This window comes from Aulonocara sp. 'chitande type north' Nkhata Bay, unplaced genomic scaffold (assembly GCF_057382095.1).
Source record: "Aulonocara sp. 'chitande type north' Nkhata Bay isolate Kocher_YH1m ecotype deep benthic unplaced genomic scaffold, A_spYH_male_GT1.1 unmapped_scaffold_20, whole genome shotgun sequence".
NCBI classification, from domain to species: domain Eukaryota; kingdom Metazoa; phylum Chordata; class Actinopteri; order Cichliformes; family Cichlidae; genus Aulonocara; species Aulonocara sp. 'chitande type north' Nkhata Bay.
The window spans coordinates 787,501-799,837 of record NW_028234352.1 but is presented as its reverse complement, the minus strand read 5'-3'; the positions used below and the strand labels follow the sequence as shown (position 1 = coordinate 799,837).

Genomic DNA, 12,337 nt, shown 5'->3' with positions numbered 1-12,337 from the left:
ATGGATCTGAGATCTTTTGTTTTTATTATTGTTATTATAATTATCATTAATATTTTACTCTCTAGAAGCTTTAAAATAGTGTTTGTGTTTGAAAAAATTGATTTAAGAATTGAACAGAAACATCTGTCCTTCTGAAAATGGCCCAAAGGCACGGAGACAAAGTCAAAGGATGCAACCTGTAACTTTCTCTTCCTTCATGTCAGGACCATCATCCATGATTTATATAAAATGCATATAGCAACAGTAGCACTTTAGTTTGGACTTTATGATTTCTGTAACTGGAAAATATTATTTTGTAACTGGAAAATATTATTTTGTTTAAAAGGGCGACATTAACATTAAAATAAATGAAAGAAGCTTCAGCTGAGAGCTTCATGCAGTCATCATCAGCAGCTCATAGCAGTCACAGCTCTTTATTACGCAGCTTTGCAGGAATTAAAGTGGCTGAAGTGTCAGAGTTTGTGTGAGAAGCTGCTTCATGGACAGCTGTACACACGTCTTTATTATTTCTTCATAAATCAAACACACAGGTTTGTCTGCAGATGATTTAAAGTGTGTCGTTGTGCAGTTAAAGCTGTTTGTGTGACGCCCTGACCTCCTGTGAATGAAACAGCCAATCAGATCCATCAGAGAGAGAGCAGGAAGTGTTGTGTGTTTGTGACAGAACAAGGAAACAGTGATGATGATGAACATAAAGGTCCTCTGATGTTTCCTGTTACAGTAACGCTTGTTCATCTGTTGCTCTCCTACACTTTCCTATAAATAAAGGAGAAAAAGTCCGTTTAGTTTCATTTCCTACAGCTCAGAGTTACACTTCACATTCCTGCAGTCACATCAAAAAGCTTCACTTTGGTCCAACATCTACATGTTAACATGAAACACAGACAGACTCAGAACATCTGGAACATCTGCACTTTGACCCAAAGTGCTATAGCAGGATATTTTCTGCATATTTCTTATGTTGGACCTGTTTGAACTGTAAACGACCTGTAATCATCTGTAAATGGTGTGAGACACACTGAGGCCACCTACAGGGCAGCTGGGGAACAGCAGGGATCTGAAATCATATGAGACGTTAGTGAGTGAGAAGAACAAACGGACTTAAGATGGCTCGAAGTGATCAAAGTTGATCTAAAACAGAAGATAAATCCACTGATTCTTTGTAAAGTTCATCTGCTGCTCACATGAATCCATGAAAGATTTATTTCACTGAATGTTTCTTCAAAGCTCATTTCAACCTGTTGAAGTCATGAATGAAAGTGCAGACTGAGAGTGGATCACATGATGTTTGAGGTGTGTCATGTGACATGTTCAGTATTGTCACACATGTCTAGATTGTCCCTGATATCATAACTGCTCAAACACTGATGATTATATTTGAAGAATTATTCCTGATGGCAGCAAAGTTTGAATGGAGCTCTCTGTCTGTGCTGATTTGTCGCCCTCTGGAGGTCAAAGCATAAACTGCATGATGTCACTGTAACCACCACAGTGACAGGAAGTGTTTTTAAATGATGAAATATGTCAGTGATGCTGATAGTGTGTTCATCACAGACGTTCAGGCTTCGTGTTGACATGAATCAAAGTGAAAGCAGAGAAACTGGAATGAATCAGGTGTTTTTACCTGGTGTAAATGGCAACACATTAAAGGTGTATAGACAGTAGAGATGTTTGAAAAATCTTAACAGTTCAGTAGCAGTGCCTCGCTCGTCACTTCTCACGGTAGATGACTTTAAACTATGGCCCGATGTTAGCTACATCCACATTATTAATGACTTGTATTTTCCGAAGGTGTTGTTGGCGAGGAATTGTGTAATTATAAGAGCACCGAGGCGTATAATTACCTGCACAGCAACAACATTGATAAAGTACTGCTCAACAAACAAGACGACTTTATTTTTCTTAAAGCACCTGTAGAGCCGAGCCAGAACGCTAATCAGGCTAAACACTTAGCATGGCTAATGCTAAGAGAAAGTGGAGTAGTGGAGACAGTCGGCTGTTCCTGTATCGCCGGATTAGGGAGATCATGTAGTCATGCTGCTGTTCTGTGGAGGGTATTTCACTTATCTGGATATCACAATGTTTAAATGACTGAAACAGAAACACTGGACTGGTCAAAGGCTGACTGGGGAGTCACGCTACTGCCATCCAGCCACAGGGGACTGTCCTCTCCCCCTTCCTCTTCACCCTCTACACCACAGACTTCAGCCACTGCACAGAGACCTCCATCTTCAGAAGTTTTCTGATGACTCTGCGGTGGTTGGATGCATCAGCAGGGATGATGAGACAGAGTACCGGGCTGTGGTCGACTCCTTTGTCACGTGGTGTGAGCAGAATCATCTGCAGCTCAACGTGGCAAAGACCAAGGAACTGATCGTGGACTTCAGGAAGACCAGGAAACACTTGACCCCTGTTTCAATCCAGGGGGTCAGTGTTGACATTGTGGAGGACTATAAATACCTTGGAGTACACATTGACAATAAACTGGACTGGGCTAAAAACACCACAGCACTTTACAGGAAGGGCCAGAGTCGTCTCTATTTTTTGAGGCGACTGAGGTCCTTCAACATCTGCCAGAAAATGCTGAGGATTTTCTATGAGTCTGTTGTGGCCAGTGCGATCCTCTATGCTGTTGCATGCTGGGGGAGCAGGCTGAGGGTCGCAGATGCCAACAGACTTAATAAACTGATCCGTAAGGCCAGCAATGTTGTGGGGATGGAGCTGGACTCCCTCAAGGTGGTGTCGGAGAGGCGGATGCTGTCCAAGATAAAGACTATGTTGGATGACACCTCCCACCCACTCCATGACATGCTGGTCAGTCACAGGAGCTCGTTCAGTGAGAGACTGAGATTACCGAAAAGCACCACTGAACGACACAGGAAATCATTCCTGCCTGTGGCCATCTCCCTGTACAACGCATCCACTTAACACACTGTTTGCTGCTACAGCTACACATGTTTCTTTTCCAAATATTTATTTATAAGTGACTTATGTATGTATGTATGTATATATATGTATATATTGTACTATTCTTAGTTAGCGTATTGTCTGTCTTGTCTTAATGTTGGTTTAAAATGGAGCACTGTAACAAAAAATAATTTCCCCCAGGGATCAATAAAGTATTCTGATTCTGATTACATGGAGTACTGTTTACTGTTTACATGTCAATGCCACTCGTTAACTTTGTGTGGGCTGTATGCTGCACAATAACAGGTTAAATACAAAACTTTATTTGAAGACATCTGTAGCACTGCCTCAGTTCTGGATGTTTCCACAGACTCCTCTGTGCACCTAAAGAAAAGGTCAAAGGTGTTGAAAATCTCCCAATTCTTTGAATCTTTGGGCTGAAGGAAGGACAGTACTCGGTGTATAAATGCTCAATCAACAATCATTTATTTCCATATAATTCAACACTTAAGAGCATAAGAACCATCATGATGGGGAGACCTGCCTGCAGAGGGTCACAGCAAGTCTCAAAGTGGTGACGGGTTACACAGCCTCTTATAGCTTCTAGCGGCCCCCACCTAGTCGTAAAAGCCTAAACATTCACATTCTTTCTCTCTTACGGCGCCTAAGTTATGACCTCGGCTCCTTGTCTTTCTGCTCTCTGTAAGGTGGGGGTATGGAATGTGGTCTGTCTCTTCTATTATCGGCACAAGGTCCTCTGCACACAACATTCTCTTCATGATTCAGCAGTATGACATGTCAAGAAACAGTGTAACACATTCAACAGTGTCAAGTAATACAGGTCAATCCAATAGATCTAATGATTTTCACACTCTTTTAAGTCAGAAGTATAATGCAAACTAAAACTACATACTGATCACACACTCTATGTTAAAGGCAAGGCAAGGCAAGTTTATTTGTATAGCACAATTCAACAACAAGGTGATTCAAAGTGCTTTACAGAGACATTAGAAACAAAAACAAATAAAAAGCAGGATTTAAAATTGATTAAAACAAGCAAACAAACAAACTAACTAATTAACAAACAAACAAACAAACAAAACAGTATATAAAATCAAAACAGATCAGAACAGTAGATAAAATCAGTAGTTAAATGTAAGTTTTGAAATTTAAGCTTAAAGTGTGGATTTGGTGCTTTATTCAAATGCAGCTGAGAACAGGTGAGTCTTCAACCTGGATTTAAATAAACTGAGTGTTTCAGCTGATCTGAGGCTTTCTGGGAGTTTGTTCCAGATATAAGGAGCATAAAAGCTGAATGCAGCTTCTCCGTGTCTGGTTCTGACTCTGGGAACTGATAAAAGACCGGATCCAGATGACCTGAGGGATCTGTTTTAAGAAGTAACTGAGCTGTTGAGAAACTGTTTTTTCAATGATCTTACTTAAAAATGGGAGATTTGAGATCGGCCTGTAGTTGTTCATTTGTGTCTTGTCAAGATTGTCCTTTTTCAGTATAGGTTTAATTACAGCAGTTTTTAGTGGTTCTGGAAACACACCTGATAATAAAGAAAAGTTGACGATCTGTAACAGGTCTGACTCTAAAGTCTTTGAGACCTTTTTGAAAAAACTTGTTGGCAGGACATCTAAACAGCAGGAGGAGTTGTTCAGTTTACCTAAGATGTCCTCCAGGTCTTTGCTGTTAATCGGATGAAACTGTTTCATGGTGTTTAAACAGTTTTTTGGTGGACACAGTACATATCCTGGATCTGCTGTTGATGTACCAACTGCTTGTCTAATTTTTTGGATTTTTTCTGTGAAGAATTTGGCAAAGTCATTGCAGGCCATGGTCGAATGAAGTTCAGCTGCCACTGACACAGGAGGGTTTGTTCGCCTGTCAACTGTAGAAAATAAGACCCGAGCATTATGGCTGTTTTTAGTGATGATGTCAGAGAAGTAGGACCTCCTTGCATTCCTCAGTTGTAAATTATAATTGTGAAGTTTCTCTTTATAGATGTCATAATGAACCTGGAGGTTTGTTTTTCTCCATCTGCGCTCAGCTTTCCTACACTCTCTTTTTTCATTTTTCACCAGTGTGGAGTTTCTCCATGGAGACTTTTTCCTTCCAGAGATAACCTTCACCTTAATGGGAGCAATAGTGTCCATTACATTTAACATGTTAGCATTGAAGCTATTGACGAGCTCATTGACTGACCCTCTGGACAGGTCAGGTGTTAATGGGAAGACCTGGTTAAAAATTGCACTACTGTGTTCAGTTATACACCGTTTTGTGATCACTGTTGTTGATATATTTGTGTGGGCTGAGATTTTACTTTCAAAGAAAACACAGTAATGATCAGACAGGCCCACATCAGACACAGTAACCTTTGAAATGCTCAGGCCTTTGGAGATCAGTAGGTCGAGAGTGTGTCCTCTATTATGTGTGTCCTCTGTTACATGCTGAGTCAGCCCAAAGTTGCCCAGAGTGTTACTCAGGTCTTTAGTCCCTTTGTCCTGAGGGTTGTCCACATGGATGTTAAAATCCCCAGCAATAATTACACAGTCAAAATCAACACAGATCACAGACAGCAGTTCACTGAGGTCATTAAAAAAGTCTGTGCAGTATTTGGGAGGCCTGTAAACATTAAGAAACACAACTTTGGATGGGGCCTTCAGCTGTAAAGCCACATATTCAAAAGACTGAAAACTTCCAGGAGATAGCTGCTTACATTGAAATGATTCATTAAATAAGACAGGGTATAATATGATCTACAGCAGTATCAACTACTTTGATTACATATATAAGGTAACATATGATAACCGAATAATCTCACAAAGGTCAGCAGCACATGTAGTTGGGACAATTCTTCAGTCGCACAAACTACACAATCATTTTCCTCCAATGACGACTTTTCACTTGCAGAAATGGTCCTGTGTGATTTCCAGGCTGTGATATAAAAACTAGTTCCTAATGGCAGCGACTCACTCAGTAAACATGTGTTTCCTTCACCAACCTCACACACAGATCCAATAAGATCAGGAAGTGGGCAGTATAGTACAATATGTGTTATTCTGTGCTGCACTGCACAAACTAAAGATCTGCTGAAGTGTTGGAAATGATCCAGATGTTTATTTTGGACGATACAGCAGAAGATCAGACATGAAAGTGGAGATAACACAGAAGACCTGCAGCAAAGGTCAGAGGTCAGACTGGGCCCCTGGATTCAACAATGAGCCAATGATCATCAAGCAGTGACTAAAGCAGAGCCCTGACCTTCTGACATTCATCACACAGTCAGAACAAATGTCTGCTGATGACTTCATCTCATGAAACGACTGATAGATGTCAGTTCATTGATCAGCTGAGCTGCTGATCTTCATCGTCACAGAAACATTCAGCTTGTTTCAATCAGTAAATAACTCCCACTACTCCCAGTTTGAACTGTTCCCACTCAAAATGCTGTGAGAACAATGATCATTGTAGAACTTCACAAACATCACGTGTTGTTTTCCACATGTAAGATCAGCAAACACACAGAAACTTCCTGTTGCCACACACGGCCTCTAAAATCTCTTCCACGCTTTCTGTCTGAAGTCCACTCTCTGTGTCGGATCCACAGGAAACAACAAGATCTTATTAACATGGTTTTCAATGTGTCTCCTTCCAAAAAGTCCAACCAATGAACAAATGTGTGTATTTGTGGAGGCCGAACAAAAGCATGACACATTTCTCTGTTTCTATAAACTGGAGTCAAACACAAACATGAAGAGTTTCACTGACAGACTCCAAAATGCCCCCACAGTGGATCAAAGGGAAATCCTACAGTGTGGCCAGAGACTCTTAATGGCTCCAACAACAACACATCCACAATGTTGGATCCAGTTCTGCCTCACAGAGTTACTAAGACACACCCTCTGCAGCATCACAACAGCTCCACCTGCTTCACCTGCCTCCTCAGCATCTGTACACCTGAAGAGAAAAGAAAGGCTCCAACAGCTCAAATCTACAAAGGATTCATGAAGTTTCATCCAACAATAACATGTTTGCCTTCCACAGTGTGCTGTTAGACACCACTGTACCTCTGCCATTTCAAAAAGAGCAGCTTGGGAACATTTTGGCTCCAAACACTTTGTGTTTAAGTTCTTTGTTTTCTTTGTGAAGCCGACAACATCTGGAGCTTTGTGACTCATAGAAACATCATTTTGTTCTTTAGATGACAGCAGATTGGGACTGAATAATCAATCACTATCAAACCAATAAAGACAAACATGCTGATTTTACAGGAACTTTGTTGGAGAAGCTGCAAAGACATGAAACTGGTGGAGATCCCAAACCAGTTGATAGTGCTGGTTATTCCAAATAAAGCTGTTTCCCTTTGAGATGAAATGACTTTGTGTCCTGATATATAATAAAGATGTTGTTGTTTTTGAGCCCCTGTATTAAAAGTAGTTTAAAGTCAGCTTGAGTTTGATGTCTTTATGTCAAAGCTGCTCATGATGTTGAGCTGCTGATGGAATAAAAACAATATAAAAGCATGTAGTCCAGACTTAAATGTAGCCTGTTGTTAGCTGAGGTCCACACACAGTGTTTGACAGTGTAAAGTGTGTGAAAGGGCTGCTGGTGGAGCTCACTAGGATGAGCAGGTGACCACGAGGTGGAGAGCAGCTGGCCTGGCTTTGACCCGGGCCACGCCCCCTTTCTCTCTGCTTTGCTGTCACTTATCTTCACTGCTCTGTCCAATAAAGCTGAAAAAGGCCCCGAATCAAAGAAATCTGCTGCAGCCTCTGAAATGTCTTCTGTTTCCTTCCCGACGGCTTTTTCACCGTCAGCCCATCAGACAGTCCAGCAGCATTTATGATGATGTCATGATGTTGAAGAGGCTGCTACGGTGGCCTCCCATGACCCCCAGCCTCATCACAGCTGAGATGCAGACATTTGAAAACATTCAGCAGACAACTGAATAACAGTCCAACACAACAGTCTGTGTGCAGACACACACTGACCTTTCATATAGTCAAACACAGCTGGTTGAGTCATTTCTCTGTGAGTCTAAAGTGAATCTAGTATTTGAAAGTCCACTTCCTGTGTTTGTTGTTGAAGACTTCTTCAGCTTCTTCTCAAGGACATCAGCTGCTTGTTTGGCAGCAGAGGCAGTTAAGAAGCTTCCTGAAAAACACTGAACAGTGAGTTCACTGTGGCATATGACAGATTCAGCTTTCTGTGTGCAAATGTGTCTGTGTCGACCTTTCAAATGCTGTTGAATCCAAAACATCAGCGGCTCCTCGGCTGCTCACTTCATGCACTTCTGTCTGTGTGACAGTCCAATGACATCACAGCTGTTTCCAGCCCCAGTGTCTCAGGACTGGACACCTTTAAACATGTCGAGGATCAAACAGCGTCCAGCTAAACACACATGAAACTATCAGAGCTGACAATCATTCCAATAACATCTAATGGTTCATGTATGTAGACACAGGACTACAAGGAAATGGCTCTCAGCATCTGGCTGTGGGAACACATGAGTCCCTGTTTGTGTTCAGATTGTGTGCATGTTTTAGACGTGTGTCACATGTAGAAACACAACAATCCCACAATGACACACAGATGTGTTTGACACAGCTGTGCAGCTGTAAGTTGTTTCTAATGATTCATTGAAGCTCTTCTAACATTCTGGAGACGATCAGTACATGAATCTGTTCAACACGACAACAATTTGACTTCAGTGTGAACGTTTGCATTAAATAACCTTCTTCATCCAGCTGACAGCATCTTCATCCTATGATGTGAACAGTTCCTCCTGTTGATGACAAACCTCTGACAGGATCTGCTTGAGGAGCTTTTTCATGTGCAGCTCTCTGAGCTCAGGGCTGAGCTGCTGTTTCATCTTTAAGAGCTGCTGCCTCCTCGCCGGACTTGTTCTCCTCTTCTTCTCCTAATGACACCATTTCTGCTTCATATTAAATTCAATAAAGATGCTGACATGTATCTGTAGCAACAACATCATTGAATCTAGAACAACTGGAGCCAAACCAGTGGCTCTGCTGGGATCACTGGTGAGCCAACACTTCCTTGTTGATGCAGATTTCAGGGCTTCCTTTTGCTCCTCCGTTATAACTGTTCTCTCTTCTCAACACATGATGACACAAAGGAATCAGCAGTGACAAAGATGATGCTGAAGAGAAGCACACACTTCACACATATAACAGAGCAGTGCAGTTACACACACCTCTGCTCGACATCAGGCCTCAAACAAAGACACAAAACACTAACTTGACTCTAAACAGAAGAAACGAGCAGCTGTTTCTGTTCTGTGCTTATTTATATTTGACACACATGCTTCTCTTTGTGCAAACACACATCGCACTATAAGGGTAACCTCGCACACAATGATTGGACAGCACAGTGATGATGCTGGGAGATCCTATACGCAGCAACACAGAAACACTGAGAACTTTAAACAATGATGGAAAGTGTTATAAATGACTTGTTGGCCTCTGATCTGTCACAAACAGCTGAAACGTGTCTCTCATGAGTCACATGAAGGTTTTTGACAGAAAGGACAAAAAGTAGCTGCAGTCAGTTTGTGTCATTTTTATATTTATTCATCTGGGAGAAAAATCTGAGGGACATTAAAATGTGTTTTCAACAGAGACAAGAACATGAATATAACAGAACAGGTAAATGAACATGTTTCAAGTAAACAGCTGGACTGATCAGGTCCAAACACAGAGTGATAAACTTGTCAAACAGCTGTCATATCTTTATATAGAAGCTCTTTATAAATGCTGCTCACTGCAGTCTGTTTACTAATAATGTCAAAGTGTTAGAAACACAGAAACATCAGAATGGTCTTTGTTCACAGAAACCTGTCTGGGATCCTTTGTTGTTCTTTTGATGCAGAGTTACATTATAAATATAAAGAGTTATTTCAGAGTCTCATCAGTTTTCCTGCATGTCTTTATTTAACACATCAGCAGGGCTGAAGCTCTCATGTTAAACACACACTGATCTATGGACACGTTCATGTGTTTCTAACAGAACCAGGCTGTTATCAGCCTGCACTAACATTATGTCACACACACTGAATGTAACAGTGACAGTTTACATCATCACACAATCAGCTGTGATTGTTTCACTGTCATCAAACGAGTCAACAGGAAGTAGAATCAATAGAAACCAATCATTTACTGACAGCATGTCTGATGGAAATAAGTGCAGATTATGTATGAAGTCTAACTGCACACAGTAACTGTGTTACAATAAGGACTTAACAGCGCCCTCTGCTGGAGTGTTTCAGTACTGCGTTAACTAGAATACACCACCTCCTCCTCACACCACCTGCTACAGCTCTACTCTTCTATGACTACAGTCATCCACAGCACTGATGTGAGGTCACATGGTTCATATGTAAGGAGCACAGCTGACCTCAGGTCAGTTTAATGACTGTGAGCAGCAGCTGTGTTATTGTCACTGTGACAGGGAGACACTCTCAGACACAGCGCTCATGTCAGCTTGTTCTCATGCAGGAGGATCAGGAGCTCCATGTTTGTCTTTCTGTTTGAATCATGATGTGTTTGTGCCATCAGAGTCTGTCATGAGTACTCAGGGTTTCACAGCAGCTCTTCTGGATGCTGACGAGGACTCCAACCTCATGTTTCACCTCTCTGAGCTTCTGATGTCTGTGAACACTCGTGTTTCTTCTCTGGGCTCATCTGGACAAAAACACCTTTCTGTGTTTGGCTGCAGCCTCATTCTGACTGACAGGAAGTGTGTTATCCATGAGCTGCACTTCTGTGAGGAAGTTTCCTGCTGTGTTTCCTGTCTGTGGACAAACACGAGTGTTCCAGCTGAGGACTTGCTTCCTTCCACCTGTCCATACAGGACATCACGCTGTCTGCAGCTCTGTAAATGCAGCTCCAGGTCCTTCCACGTGCTGCTCTGTATTTGTGCAGTTTGTAGTGTGTCCTGGGAAACGTAGCACACATGGTGTTCTTCTGCTGTTTCCTCCTTTCACTGAGTGTGAAACACTGACGCTGTGCTGTTGTTCACAGAGGGGAGCTGATTCTAGCTGCAGCTGGACTCTGTCATCTAACTGAATGTGTTGGTGCTGATCACGGGGCTCTGAGGGGGGAGCAGCAGGAGGACTCTGGATGCTGACGTCAGTGTATCTGTGGAAGCTCCCACAGCGTGTCTGTCATTCAATATTGTGCTGTATATTGTATCTATGCAAAGATGAACAGACTGTGTGTTCACTGGTCTCTGTGCTGCAGCTCTGATGTCATCATCACTCCCTCCTCCACCCTCAGCAGTCCCAGCATGCTGCTGTGGTGCACCCCACCCTCACTCTACACCTGAGCCACAGACCACACCCTCCACCTCAATATACACCACAGTTTTCTCTGCTGTGGAAATGAGATCAGGAGGAAATCATCATTATTATTATTTAATAAACGCTCACATTAATGTGGGCTTATTTGTTTCATATTAGAAACATTAGTTGAGTGTTTTTAGTATAAAATGGTCAAAGTCCCTCTTTTTGCTCCTCCCCTCACCTGTGGATGGGCGGTGCTGTTACCGTGGTGACAGCTTGGATGTGTTTCAGTCCTGCCTGGTTATCACTGCAGGAATCTTTCACATTTATTACAGGTAATAACTCTGATTTTTCTGTGTATTATGAACCAAATGTATCCTGATACACACAGAGATGGATGAGCAGAGGTTTTTTTTGCAGTTTATGTAGTTACTATGGACTTAATGCATACATATTATTAAAATTAGGGCTATAACAGTTGTATTGATGTATAGCAACTTGAAATGCTCCCACAAATGGCTCCACAGCATGTAAAAATATAACAAAAGCTCTGGCGGACTTGGTTCTGTGGTCAGTCTTAAAGGGTGAAGTTAAACTCTGTAATCTTCACTGTGTCACAGAGTTCAGTGAGTCCCGTTATTCACAGTATCAATCAGATCATCAGAGAACAGCTGATCAGCAATCAGTGGTGCCAACAGCGCCTCCTGTGGTGAGAGGATGCAATAATGCAATGTAGCATTTTTCCACTCAACACTTGCAGTCATGGAAACTGTCTGTTGGATCTGTGTGACGTTGCTTTCTTGGTTAGAGTTCCTCACAAATGTCCAGATGATTCTTCTAATGAGGCGTCGACCATGTTTGCAGCTCTTTGGAAGAAAACGTCGCCCTTTGCCATCCTTACTTTTCTTTGACTTCTTCAAATGCAGCTGAACTCCAGCTGGTATTTTCTTGGACTTTGCAGCTGTTTCTGGTCATCAGTTCATTCCTGCAAACCTCTGAAGCTGAACAACAATGATGCTGCATTGCTGGCTGATCCCAAAAGGTTGATTCTGTTCATCTGGACGTTTTCAGAAACGTTTGCTCACTGATCAGGTGACTTCTTCAGTCTCAGCTGACTGCAGCTT

General features: G+C 42.0%; 1 protein-coding gene across 1 annotated transcript in view; it reads right to left on the bottom strand.

The window, feature by feature from the left end:
* LOC147300656 (uncharacterized) overlaps positions 1–12,337 on the bottom strand; it is a 423,782-nt gene that overhangs the window by 390,357 nt on the left and 21,088 nt on the right. The gene's annotated exons all lie outside the window — the stretch shown is intronic.